At 42.4% G+C, this 12710-nt stretch overlaps 1 protein-coding gene and 2 long non-coding RNA genes across 5 annotated transcripts in view; 1 reads left to right on the top strand and 2 right to left on the bottom strand.

Annotated features, from left to right (window-relative positions):
• LOC108618173 (uncharacterized) overlaps window positions 1–2632 on the bottom strand; it is a 57465-nt gene extending 54833 nt beyond the window's left edge. For all 3 annotated transcript variants that reach the window (XM_089474208.1, XM_018014077.2, XM_089474209.1), the window contains exon 1: window positions 2473–2632. The gene's annotated coding sequence lies outside the window, so the exon portion shown is untranslated. The remainder of the gene's footprint in view (window positions 1–2472) is intronic.
• A 731-nt stretch (window positions 2633–3363) lies between these two features.
• LOC149267964 (uncharacterized) lies at window positions 3364–9187 on the top strand. The gene is made up of 3 exons (XR_016271163.1): window positions 3364–3504; window positions 5322–5560; window positions 7039–9187. It is a non-coding gene; the product is annotated as an uncharacterized LOC149267964 (long non-coding RNA).
• A 453-nt stretch (window positions 9188–9640) lies between these two features.
• On the bottom strand, window positions 9641–12112 carry LOC149267963 (uncharacterized). Its single transcript, XR_016270984.1, has 3 exons — window positions 11914–12112; window positions 10852–10897; window positions 9641–10766 (listed from the first exon to the last, which is right to left on the bottom strand). It is a non-coding gene; the product is annotated as an uncharacterized LOC149267963 (long non-coding RNA).
• Window positions 12113–12710: the final 598 nt, after the last annotated feature.

Here is a 12710-nt window from a genome sequence, read left to right as displayed (position 1 = left end):
ATTCTGCAATAAAAATTATTTATATAGTGAAAATAAAAATTGAACGATTAGAGGGACGAGTAACTCAACATGAGGATAGGTCAAAGCTAGCCTTGAGCCCCAGCAACGGAGAGCAGTTTCCTGCAGAGTGTGAATAGGCTTATCACGCTTTGGAGTGCAGCGTGTAAGCTCGTGTAATCATCGCAGCGAGGTGCGCACCATCAACAGGGAAGAGAGCTCGCGGGCTGGGTGAGTGGCTTGGTGTGTGAAACATCCAACTGTGCTGGCTGGCTGGCTGGCTGGCTGGCCATTTGTTTGTTATCAGTTACAAGCGATCAATACAGCAGCAATCAATATGGTCAATAAAGTTCGGCCCAGTCGCTGACTGGGTGCCTCACGCGCTAGGGAGTCACCGCTGGCAGATGGCAGGGCGCTGCATGGTCGCCGGAGACAGCGAACAGACGCGAATCGGCTGTGCGGCTGTGGCACTTGGCTCGATACAAGGCAGCGTGATGTACACAGTTGAAACCTAAGAAGCCCAGCTCACAGCTCACAGTTCACAGCCTGCACGGAGGGGGGCTGGGCGGCAGGCTGCTGGGCAGCAGAAGGATTGGGGCTGGTCGTCAGTGGGCCCATGTTGTCACTGTTGTTGTCGCTTGATCGCAAATTTGCCATGGCAAGCTTGACAACTTGCAACGAGACAAGCAGCAGCAGCAGCAAGCAGCGGGGGCGATGGGGCGAGGGCTGCGGCACGGCAATCCCCAGCCGGCACCTTAAAATAATGTTACAAACTTTTTGGCATGTAGCCCAAGTACGGTGCTCCCAGATCGGAGCCCTGTATGCGATTCAATTCGCCAGCACAGCGATGGGCTGCGACTCCACTTTATTCGACTGGCTGCAGCCAACAGCGAAAGAGTCAACAAATTGGAGATCACGGTTTTCATGTACTACATGCAAATTCATTGCTACTGTTGCTCTCTGTCCAGCCACAGCCACAGCCAGTCTCAGCTACAGCTACAGGTCTGGTCTCTGTTTGGGCCTGCCTGACTGCCTGGCTACTGTGTGTATCTGTATCTGTATCTGTATCCATAACCATAAAGCCAGGCTGCAGCCGGAAGAGCGCAACTTAAATAAACAATCGCAACAACTAGTAGCTGCTGCCGAGGTCCACGCTCCGGCCAAACAGCCAGCCAAGCAGACAACCAGACAACCGGACAACGAAACCCAACGCAGCCAAACCAACTCCGAGTCATTCACAAAAGCAACATGAAACGCTTTGATACCCTGCATTATAAACAATCGGCCATTCCGACCAGATTATGATGTGTGTCTATATTGAACTAGATTTCTTGAGTCCCTATTTAGATCCATTATCCAATCTATTTAAGCTGCTTCAATGTGCGCCTTGGCTCAAATATCATTTTATTGCAGCTGTCAATTATTTTAACTGGAAATCCAATATCTAAGTGCAGGCTTTTCTTTTCCAGCGAAGAAAGGTGGAAGGACAGATCACGAAACTTTGGCATACTTCAGCGAATTCAGCTAGAGGGCAATTCTGATTCCCAATAAGTTTCCTACAATAAAACGCCTCTGACTGAAGAGGAGGCAATTCTCTTGCCTCTGGCAATCGATGGACTCGCGCAGCAAAAGCACTTTATGCTAAATAGCTAAACTGTTTGATCAGCTTGTCCGACTATCGAGTATTCGTCGCCTTTTTGGGTGCTCCGAGCAGCATTTAGCCACTGGCGACAGGAAACCACCGAAAGCCGCCGGCTCCTACTACTCCTCCTCCTCCTCCTCCTCCCAGGCAGCGCACGTGGCTAAACTGGCTGACAGGGGACAAGACGAGGTGACTGGCATTGCAATTGGCATAGGGATTCGGATTCGGATTCAGATTCGGATGCGGATTCAGCTTGTAAGACGAGGCACGGCCTGGCGTTGCAACAGCATCATGATGTACTAATAGACAACACACTCACACGCACACACACACACACGTAGACATTGGCGCCATTAAGCTGGCACGCTAAATTGACGGCACTACAGTCACACACACACACACTCATGCAATGACACAGTCACAGTCACAGCCATACAGTCATGCATTAATGCGCACACACACTCACGCACACATTGTCTCATACACACGTACATACATATGTATGTACATACATATGTAGTAAAATCAGCTTTCCTCTCTATATTCCGCTAAACAAACGCATCGATCTACCGACTTCGTTTCTGTTTATCCCGGCCCAATAATTTTGCATATCGCATATCAATGATAGAGCATTGCGTGCGCGTGTAAATAAAGTTTCCAATTGGTTTCACTAAATGCCTCGTGCTGAGACATTCTTCTTTTTCCAAGGCTACGTACACACACATATACATGTGTGTGTGTGCATATGTCTGCCACCGATCAACAAAGGCCTAACTTAGCAAATTGTGTATATTTACTTAAGAGTTATTATTGCAATAATTATGTAAACTTACCTCACACCTATAAACTGGCGCGGCAAATCTTCAAATTCTAGGCTGATCAAATTTCACAAACACAATTACACTTTTTAGTTTAGGACAATCAGAATCGAGCACCGACTCTCTCAAAGCTTGTATTGGCTGTGAGCTGCGACAGTTTTTCCAGTTCGATTATATAGATTCAGAAAGTGACGCCCAATCGATTGTAGTGCTGCCAACCCGATAGAAAAGCACATCATTATCGCAGCTTATTGGAAAATGATTTGTTTCCATTCCATTTAGACAAAGAGATGACACTTTTTGGGAGTAAGAAACTGTGACTGAAGTGGAACTAGAACGAAAAATAATTGCAATATAATAATAATATAAATTCGCAATTCTTAATAAAAAATGCGGTATAAATATGTGTATATAAAAAAAAAAAAATATTTTAAAATAATAAATAAAATTTTTAAAGATATATATAAATCAAAATAGATCGATATATTATTTATTTACATAGTTTGTATATTTTATTAAATTATTTTATATTTTGGATGATATTGAACTGTTTTTATTTTTATTTATTTGTATACTATTTTCAATTAAATTTTATAGTACATATGAAATCTTCTAGTTTCCATAGCTTCACACGAGAAATAAATTCTATTACAAAATTAAGACCAAAATAAATAAAAAAAAAATAAAAATAAATAAAAAAAATAATAATAATAATAATAATAATAATAATAATAATAATAATAATAATAATAATAATGATAATAATAATATATTTAAAAATATATTTAGCTTATATTGATTTCAAATATTTCACTTTCAATTAATTTACATTATATGTAATATGATTGATTAAAAAATAATGTCGCCTTCTTGACGTCACAAAGTGAATATCGAGTGAGGCAGTTGCGCTATCTTTTGCATGCCGCACACCCAATGCTGCATACATGTATCGACTCAGTAAACAAATCGAAAAGCGCTTTCTGCCGTCAATAATTCAAGTGAAAAGTTGACAGACGAAAGAGTTTCGGATGTGCGCATATCAAATTGGTGAGTAAGCTGTGGGTCGCAGATCTGCATGAGCCTGGCAAATATGTACATACATACATACATACATATATTTCTGTCAACTCTCTGGCAATGGGCTAACAATTTTGTGTGCCATTAATTTGCGGCATGTAGGCCATAAATTCCAGTTGCCACTTGCCGCTTACAATGAAGCGCCCGGCCCGGCTCGGCCCGGAAACGCGACTCGAGAAATTTGTAACAAAAAAATATATATCAAAAACCAAAAAAAAAAAAAAAGCCAAACATTTCCTGTGGGCTACAGGTAGCGCTTTCCTCTTGAGATTGGCCTTAAAAATTATTTATATTTATTTTTTATATTTTCGTTGTTAGAAAATCAAACAATTAACCTCGAACTTGCGCCTTGTTGCTGCGGCTGTGTTGCTGCCGCGCTTACAACATGTTTGAGACATAAAAATTTCCAATTAATTTTTGTTTTTGGTTTTTCGGTTTGGTTTTGTTTTGTTTTAGTGGCGACGTCTACAAACTTCCACGGAACGCCAACAGAGACAGAAACCAACCAAAAAAAAAAAAAAAAAAAAAAAAAAGGCAAAAACAAAAACAAAATTGTCACAGCCGCCGTTTACAAATAATTTTTGTTTCTTTCGGCTCTTTGGGGTTTTCAATGGAAACGAAACTCATAAAACATGGCCAACAAGCCGGCCAAGCGGCCGCCACACAAAATACAATAAAAATCCACTCACACACACACACGCACACGCACTCACACATACGCTAAATGTTGGCCAGGCCCCGCTTACCGATCTAGCCCCATGCCCCACCCTCGAATCGCTTAGGCAACTTCAAACGGGAGCAATTAAAAATTGCTACGTTTTTTTTCTCTCTCTCTCTCTTTTTTTATATTTATTTTCGTTTCATAAAATTTGATGAAACACTTGACTAGTCGATGCCCTAACCTTACCTTGGCTTGCCCCCCACCCTTGCTTGCTTTCAGGAGACGAACTGTCGCAGCTGTGGCTAGAGGAGATTCATAGCTCATAGCGAGAACTAAGCAGGTGATCAGGACAATAGGACAACATTGGTAAGCAGCTGTAACTTGGCAAAGGATACATACATATGTATATACATTTGTATATGTGGTCATAGACTTATTTGCATCGACAGCTCAGCTGCTTTTAGTTTGCGAATGTTGAATGAATGCAGGTGAATCATGCTTGGACTTGGACTATTAATTTAATTGCGATCTTATACAAAATCAGTCTGAATCATATAGGCAACGATTCATGCCTCGATTCGACTGTTGCTCAAGCAATCTTTAGATCATTTCCCCCACACATTTTATCTAGTCAGACAGATGTTCTCTGAAGCTAAGAAAGCTCTACGGGCATCGTGAGTAACTTGGTCTGTTCGCATTGACGAAAGTGGTTTAATAAGTGCTCAATAAGCAGCTCGGTTGGGCTGTGCTGGGCCTCGTCATGTTGCATGCCACATGTGTGCCTTCCACTACTCGCTCTCGCCCTCGCCGGACGCATCGGCCTGATAATAAAAGTTCATTAGGGACGCCTCAGAGCGTCTAATATCGGAGGGTTGCTGCGGGCCGAGCTGGTCGCCTGCTTGGCTTTATTGCTTATAAATATTGGCACATAAATTCATAATTAATATTTGTGGCAAGACGGCGAGCGGATTTCCATGTGCTCAAGCTAGTCTACATATGTGGCAAGTGTCTTTGCCTTTTGCAGCTGCCTTTGGCAAGCAGGAACAGGCACACACAGGCCCCCACACACACACACACATACATATATATAATTTGGGCAAATATTTTAATTATTTTATTTTTACAGTCGGCAAATGTCGAGTGCCACGCCCATGCTCCACCTGCACAGGCAAAATCCTTTGGACCCATTTGTCGTTGCGTATGATAAAATTTTATCGCTTGGAAATTTTTCAATTTTCCCCAAAAGGAGTGCAGAAGCAGCGACATGCCAGATAATGCTGATGACGATGATGTCCACGATAATGATGATGATGACGATGACGACGATGATGATGATGATGATGAGCCTGTGAATGTGGATGTTTGGTAAGTGCAGCGCAGGCTGCATGCAAAGACGTGATGCCCCTTATTAAGGATAACAACCCGCAACACAGGACACGAGTACAAGTACAAGTCCTCCCTTTCCACCAGCCCCTCCCCCACCACCGTGTGGCAGGCACTAAAAAAGGACATGTTCCACTTGAAAAATAACAATTTCATTCAATTTTTGATCATTTGCCACCAGAAATGGCAAATCAAAAAGCTATAAAAACCAACAACGACAAAGGCCCAGCGACCGGCCAGGACACAAGGACAGGACCCAAAATGTTTGCGCCCTGTCCAGGAGTTGCTTCTTAAGCGGTTCAAGGGCGGTTTTTGTTGCCTCTTTTGCTGCTACTTCATGTTGTTTTTTTCCTCTTTTTTTTTTTGGTGCTTGTTGGCTTTAAAATTGAAATGACACACGCACCGAGTTCACCCACACCAAAAGGCACAGCCACAACCAGAGCCACAGCCACACACAGAGACCAGGCAGCCCCCATTCGGCCCACTTGCATGTGATTGAGTCGTCGGCCAGCAGGCGGCTGTTCCAAATCCTGCACGCAAAATTTATGTTGCATAAAATTTTTCAATGAATTTTATACCAGGAATTTGACTTGGTTTTACATTCGGCCGTCGCTTTGCCACGGCAATGTCTTCAATTTTTAGATGACTTTTGTCTACGCACGTGGCATATGGAGCGTAAACCATTCGCATTCGCATCCAGATTGAGTTTGCCCCACCCCTCACGCCAGCACCACCACCACCACCAGCAGCAGCAGCAGCAGCAGCCCAGCGGTGGGACAGTGTCATCGCAGCAACCACCGACATCAGCCGTATCGAAATCTAAGCCAAACACAGGTCATTCCGCATTGAGTCTCTGGGCTTGAGCTGTGCGGCTCGGCCTCTGACTGCGGTCTGTGCCACAATGTTGCATGTTGCTGACGCGGGGAGTGTGAGTAGGCGTGGGAGTGGGTGGATGGTTCGTCATGCCAATGTATTCGCCATTCACTGCCTGATTATGCTTAAATTTTCAATTGATATAATAGTAAATATTTAATTTGATCAAGCAGAGAATTATTGAGGTGTTTTTTCATTAGATTTAAGTTTATTCACAATATATAAAATAAGATTATTTTGAAAATATAAAAACACATTTTCAATGTATTCTTAAGACTCGAATATCAACTTGAGACACACTATTCAGATAATATATAATATATTATATAATTATATTATATATAAATCTGTAATAATATTTAAACATATAGTATGTTCGATTAAATATAAAAATAGTGATTGTAAAATATATGAATATTATTTGAAGTCATTGAAGTCAAAGCATTCACAAGACTCAAGACTCAAATTGAGATCCAGTTCATTAAATAACAATATCATGTAGCAATAAATATTTAATAGTCTATTGTATAATATTTAATAGTATTCATAGTAAATAATAATAAATATTTCAACATATCTTTTTCTAGAATCTCGTTGTCCAAGATCAATGGGATTCCCGGCTGAATGAATAGCCACAATCGAGTCGCAATGCTGGCAACAGCACCTCAGAGGCAGGAGCATTAAAGCATTCGAGAGAGTCCCACGCAGGCAGCACTTGCAGATGCATGGATCTGGCAGTACGTAGGCCAAAGTCATGCCAGCATTGAGGATCATTTTCTAAAATTAATGCTTACAAAATGCAAACAGCAGCAGTGAGACAGAGGCAGAGGCAGAGGCAGCGGCAGCGACTGAGGCTGAGGCAACTGCCTTGAGAGCCTGGACATGAAAATGCAAAATCTAAACACTTGATTGTTGTCAATACGCAACAAGCGATGCTCGGCAGTGCAGTGCCACGGTGCGAAACAGTGGAGGGGCAGGGCGCAGGCGCTAAGACACGACGCGATCTGTGTCCGTGTCCCAGGATGGGGCACTTGGGGATTACGTACAATTATTGCATTTTGCTGTTAAACAATGCGAAGGTGTTGCGAGGCAGGTAACGCCGCCCGGGGGGCATGTAACGAATTTGTCGCTGTCTGTCGCTGTTTAGCTGCGGCCAGCGAGGTGTGAACAACAGCGGACGCTAAATTTAGACGAGGGGACGGCGGCAGCAGCAGCAGCAGAAGCAGCAGCAGCATCAGCAGACGACTCAAAAGGTGCACATTCGGGCTAAATAAATCAAAAATTTGGCTGCTATGCGGATGGGACCACCAGCGTCTGATAAACAACAACAGCAACAACAGCAACAACAACAACAGCAGCAGCAGCAACAACAACAACAACACAAAAGAGTAAAAAACACAAAAATACAAAAAACCACAACAGACAGAAATGTGGCAAGAGCAGCGAGGCCGAGGCAGCGGCACAGACACTGGGCAGGGGCATGCAACCTGCTGCGCATTTTGACTGCTGTGTTAAACGCCTCGACTACAACTAGGCCTAGCCCCTGCCTCCGCTCCCGCTGCCGCTCCCACTGCCGCTCTGTAATTTGATGAGGCCAGCGAGTTCTTGAGCTCGTAACTCATGTGCGCTGGCTGGCTACTTGCAACACGTTGTGGCATGGCTATCGATATCAAATCGATTTGCCTGAGTTTTCCAACTAATTTGTTGGCCTCGCATTCTAATGGGCAGGTAAAGCAGCTCATTAGGCTAAGAGCGGTTGAGGCTCTTTCAGTGCCTTTTTTGGCCAAGAAGTGTAGAGAGTGGAGTGAAAAGTGAAAGTGCCGCCCGGCCTGCTGCGTTTACAGTTGTAACGATCCTGTGTGATCGAAGAGTGCGAGAAGGAGCGAAAGAGAGAGAGAGAGAGAGAGAGAGAGAAATGGGAAATGGGAAAGAAAGGCGGCCCATCCATAAATCCATGGCAAAGAAAAACCTTCGAGGAGTCGACGCAGTTCTTTCTCTTTGTTTTGACTTATTACAAGCGATTTGTCAACATTGGACATGGCCAGCAGTGGCCTATCTATCCATCCATCTGCATCTAGTATATACGAGTTCTATGAAAATAATCATCGAATCACTGCACACAATGCACTCTCCTCTGCTCTTCCAATAACTCGCAGTCGTGGAGTATACGAACGTGACCCAGTCCATATTGTATCTTACCCTTTTCTCAACATTTTTTCTTCTGTTACCTCATTTTTATTAGTTCTTGAATTTGTTGCATTTGCTGGATCATTGGGCTGCATGGGAAATTAATCGATTGCCATTGATTATGAGATTTGCTGTGCTTGTATTATGAATCGTCATACAATGATAGTTATTTACTAGAAGATGTTCTATCCCCTCACGCTAATGAAAAATTGAGAGCAGAGCAAAACTCTTTTGAGTGGAGCATTTTGGGATATCTTTACTCTATCTTAATGTGGAGCCTGGGAATTCCTATATGAATGACTGTTAAGTTAGGTTTTTGAATAACTTGCTTTTCATCTGCTTCGTCTGCTTCATCTGCTTCAAAGCTTTATTTTGCCTTGCTCTCACTGCCTGATCTTTGACATTATTTATTCAGAATCAAAACATCCTTGTGAGGAGACCCTAGAACTCCTAATTTAAAGACAAAAACTTAAAAATAATACTTGGTTAAAATTTATAAAAATTAAATGTATCAAATTAAAGTTAATCTAAAGCACTGCAAAGCATAAATATTATTTTACTGATCTACGTGTATTACGTTTCCAAAACTTCATTTATGTGATTCTTGCAAACAATGCATTAGTGCATTAGATATTATATATTTTGCTATTATAAATAATTATTTCTGTAAATATTTTTTGTATATTTAATATTTTATATATGTTCTTATATTACATAGAAGCAAATTTTGACTTATTTTAGCGAAAGAAAACACGATCTAATAGAAAAGAAAGTGTAGCACCACAGCTTGAAAAATAGAGAAAATAGTCAAAGATGACTGGGAATGTCAAGGATGTGTTATTCTCATGATGTGCAGAAAATAGGGATTCCCAAGAGAAGAATTAGGAATACATTTAGAAGAGATATATGTATGTATTTAAAGTAACTATGTCCTGTATAAGATCGAAGTATATATATTTTTTTTATCATTATATTCATTGGAATAGGAACATAGCAGAGACATATGTTGATCAAGTAACTAAAGTATATTTTCTATAACACCTACATATAGATTGCCTATCAATATATCTATATATCCATGTCAATCGATAATGCTGATTAGTTTTCAATTTAATGAATTTCTTGATTGATTTATATAGTTGATATGTCCATCTCTGCTCTTGATCAGCTTTCAATTTGATTTACTAACTCCAAATATTCCATATAGAGAAGATGGCGATCTGCCGTTGATCACTTTTGATATAGTTCATTCTAGTTGATTTTCAACTTGTTGGCGCCTGTTGTTTTAGGTGTTTTATTTTGTTTTCGTTGTTGTTGTTGTTGTTGGTTTTTTTCTGGCCTTTTGTCGATATTGTAGAGTCGAATCGGATTGCGCTGGGCTGAGGCTTTCACTGCTGCTTACTCATTTTATTGCCCTGGGCCAAATAAACAAATTACTTGCCGCGTTCTGTTTGATTTCTTTTGAACGGGCCCCGAATATTTACCACAGCCTCAATAAATTCTGCAGCGCTGCATTCAGCGGCGTTCATTGAAAACTCTGCGCGCGCCTCTTGTTTAGACAACAATTTTCATTGTTGACTTTACTTATTATGTTAATGAGAGAGCCAACGAGCCAACGACCATCCAAATGCTGCTCTCGATCTGGGTCTGTGCCTGTGTCTGGGCCTTCGGCTGTGGCTGTGGCTGTGCCTGTGCCTTGGTCCGGGCACCCAGCGATCGTGCCGCGACTGAAGGCGACGGCACGAGGGGTGTGCCGTGTGGGTGCGGGTGTGGGTACGGGTACGGTACGGTACGGGTGCTGGTGCGATAGAGCAATGTGCCTGACGCGTGGCGACGCGCCTGTTGACATTCTGTTTGACATTATTGACACACAAGTCAACGAGCGGGCGGCGACAACAGGAACGGGGCCAATCAACAGTGCTGCGGCGATGCTCGCCTAGCGATAGGGCCGTCGTAGCGATCAGCTTTTGATTGCCAGCGCCTGGCCAATTAGCTGCGAAAGTTCCAACAAATTTGAATGCGATGTGATATTAAGATCTTCAATAAGTTTATGACAAAACTCCAAACAAACACAATAGCTGTACGGCATGGGGAGCAGGCGGTCAGAAGTGCAGCACTGCCAAATACCCTGTAAAAGAAAGTTGAGAGCTATTTATAAAATTTAATTGCTTTTGATTGTAATGTATCAAGAAAAGTATATATAAACAAAATACCATGCGAATAGGTAGTTGAAACAAGAATGCTGCTCCACGATATACCCTGTAAAAATGAAGTGAAATATATATTAAAAGGTTTATTTCTTATATGACATTACCTGAAATGGCATTACCAAAAAAATTGTTTTATATACTAAGATGTATATTTGTATAATATACCCTGTAAATGATTGGAATATATATGTATGTAGATTAAAATCAGTTTTGTTTACTTGTAAAAATATATAATGATGATTTCCTGAATCTCGTTTTTGCTGCCTATGCAGTGCCATTTGGCATACCCCTTATCACCCACTGTATTGACACGGGGTATACAAATTTATATATTTATATAGAGGCGGCTTGGATTCTTCTGGAGTTGCTTTCGAGCCGTAGCTTATCTGCATTTTGGCGATCGTAACAGTTTTGACAAATCACACACACACACACATGCTGAGTGACAGAGATGCCGCTATTGTTGAGGCGATTGGCCAGTGGAAGGTTCGGTGGGCAGGCAGGCAACAGGTACAGGGGTACCTGCCCGAGCCGCAGTGTCGGCCGCTTTGAGCTTTATTTTGATTTTAATCTAAAACACACAAATCGTTCATTCTGCCCGCTGCCTGATGCCTGTGACGAGCTGCTTCGACGGCGACTGCGCACAGTGGAGCAAAAGCGTGAAACGCAAAGCGAAGCGCAGCGCTTGCGTTGCCGCCCACGGTGCGCGGAGCCTCCCTTCTCTGCCCTGCTGCGGCCCTCTTCGCTCCACTCGTATCGCTATGGTGGCAGGACCCAGCCCTTGCACTGAATGACATTTTTATGATGCTGACGCGCGTTGCTCAACACGAGCCGAGCCACAACAAACCGCCGACAACAACAACAGCAACAACAACAACTGCAGCCGAGCGTGTTTTGCATGCATAAATAGCTCTGGCAGCAAAAGAAGCTGAAACCAAAGAGCAGGGGGGAACCACTGGAGCAGCAGCAGCACGGCAGGCTCACCTAGAAGGGAGGCACCGCCAAGGGAGGAGGCGGCGTGGTTGGCTAAGGGGCTTGGTTGATTGAGTTGACAGATTTGCTTACTTGTTTACAGAATAAAGAGCGAGAGAGAGAGGGAAATATAAAGAACTTATTAATATAATATATAAAATTATTTATGTGTGTGTAGTTTAATTGGTTGTCGGAATACCTGACAACTTGAACTGGAACTTGAACTGGGGCCAGCATAGCTGCCTCTTATCAGAATGGCTTACTTCAGTTGATCACGTTTTCAGGGTGACATGCGAAGGTGCAATTGGAACTGGAGCTGGAGCTGGAATTGGAATTAAAACTGGAACTGGAACCAGCAAAATCAAAAGCGAGTGAGCTGGATACCGAGCTGGAACTAGTTGCAGTATGAACAGCAAACGGAGCTTAACATGGAACTAGAACTGGAACTTATGCTGCAATTGGAACTGGTCATGCGGTGAACAGGAACTTGAACTGGAATCAAAGCTAACATATGTTGGCGCTGTAGCTGGAACCACTGTTAGCACTGCAACTGGAACTATATGCAGCAAAAGTGCGAGAAGAATCCATCCAATTCGTTAAGCATTTAAATATTTAGAAACTTGAAGCTGAAATTGGAGCTGGAGCCACGCATTGAAGAATAACAAACTCATTTACATTCCTTGAACCAATCGGAGTCCAAGCATAAGGTGAGTTAATCCAACTAGATTTGAATTTACATATATATTTCTATATGCGTTCGATCCTCTCTTATTGCCTTAAAATGAAGGATTGCATTCACAGCTTTTGTGAACTAGTATATTCATAGATAAATCGTAGCGTCTACGCGCGCTCCCAATTGATTTGTCACAAGAATTTGAATTTGCATTGGC

This window comes from Drosophila arizonae, chromosome X (genome assembly GCF_054131065.1).
Source record: "Drosophila arizonae isolate 15081-1271.41 chromosome X, UAZ_ARI_1.0, whole genome shotgun sequence".
Taxonomy (NCBI): Eukaryota; Metazoa; Arthropoda; class Insecta; order Diptera; family Drosophilidae; genus Drosophila; species Drosophila arizonae.
The sequence above is the reverse complement of the archived record's forward strand: the minus strand, read 5'-3'. Positions and strand labels throughout refer to the sequence as shown.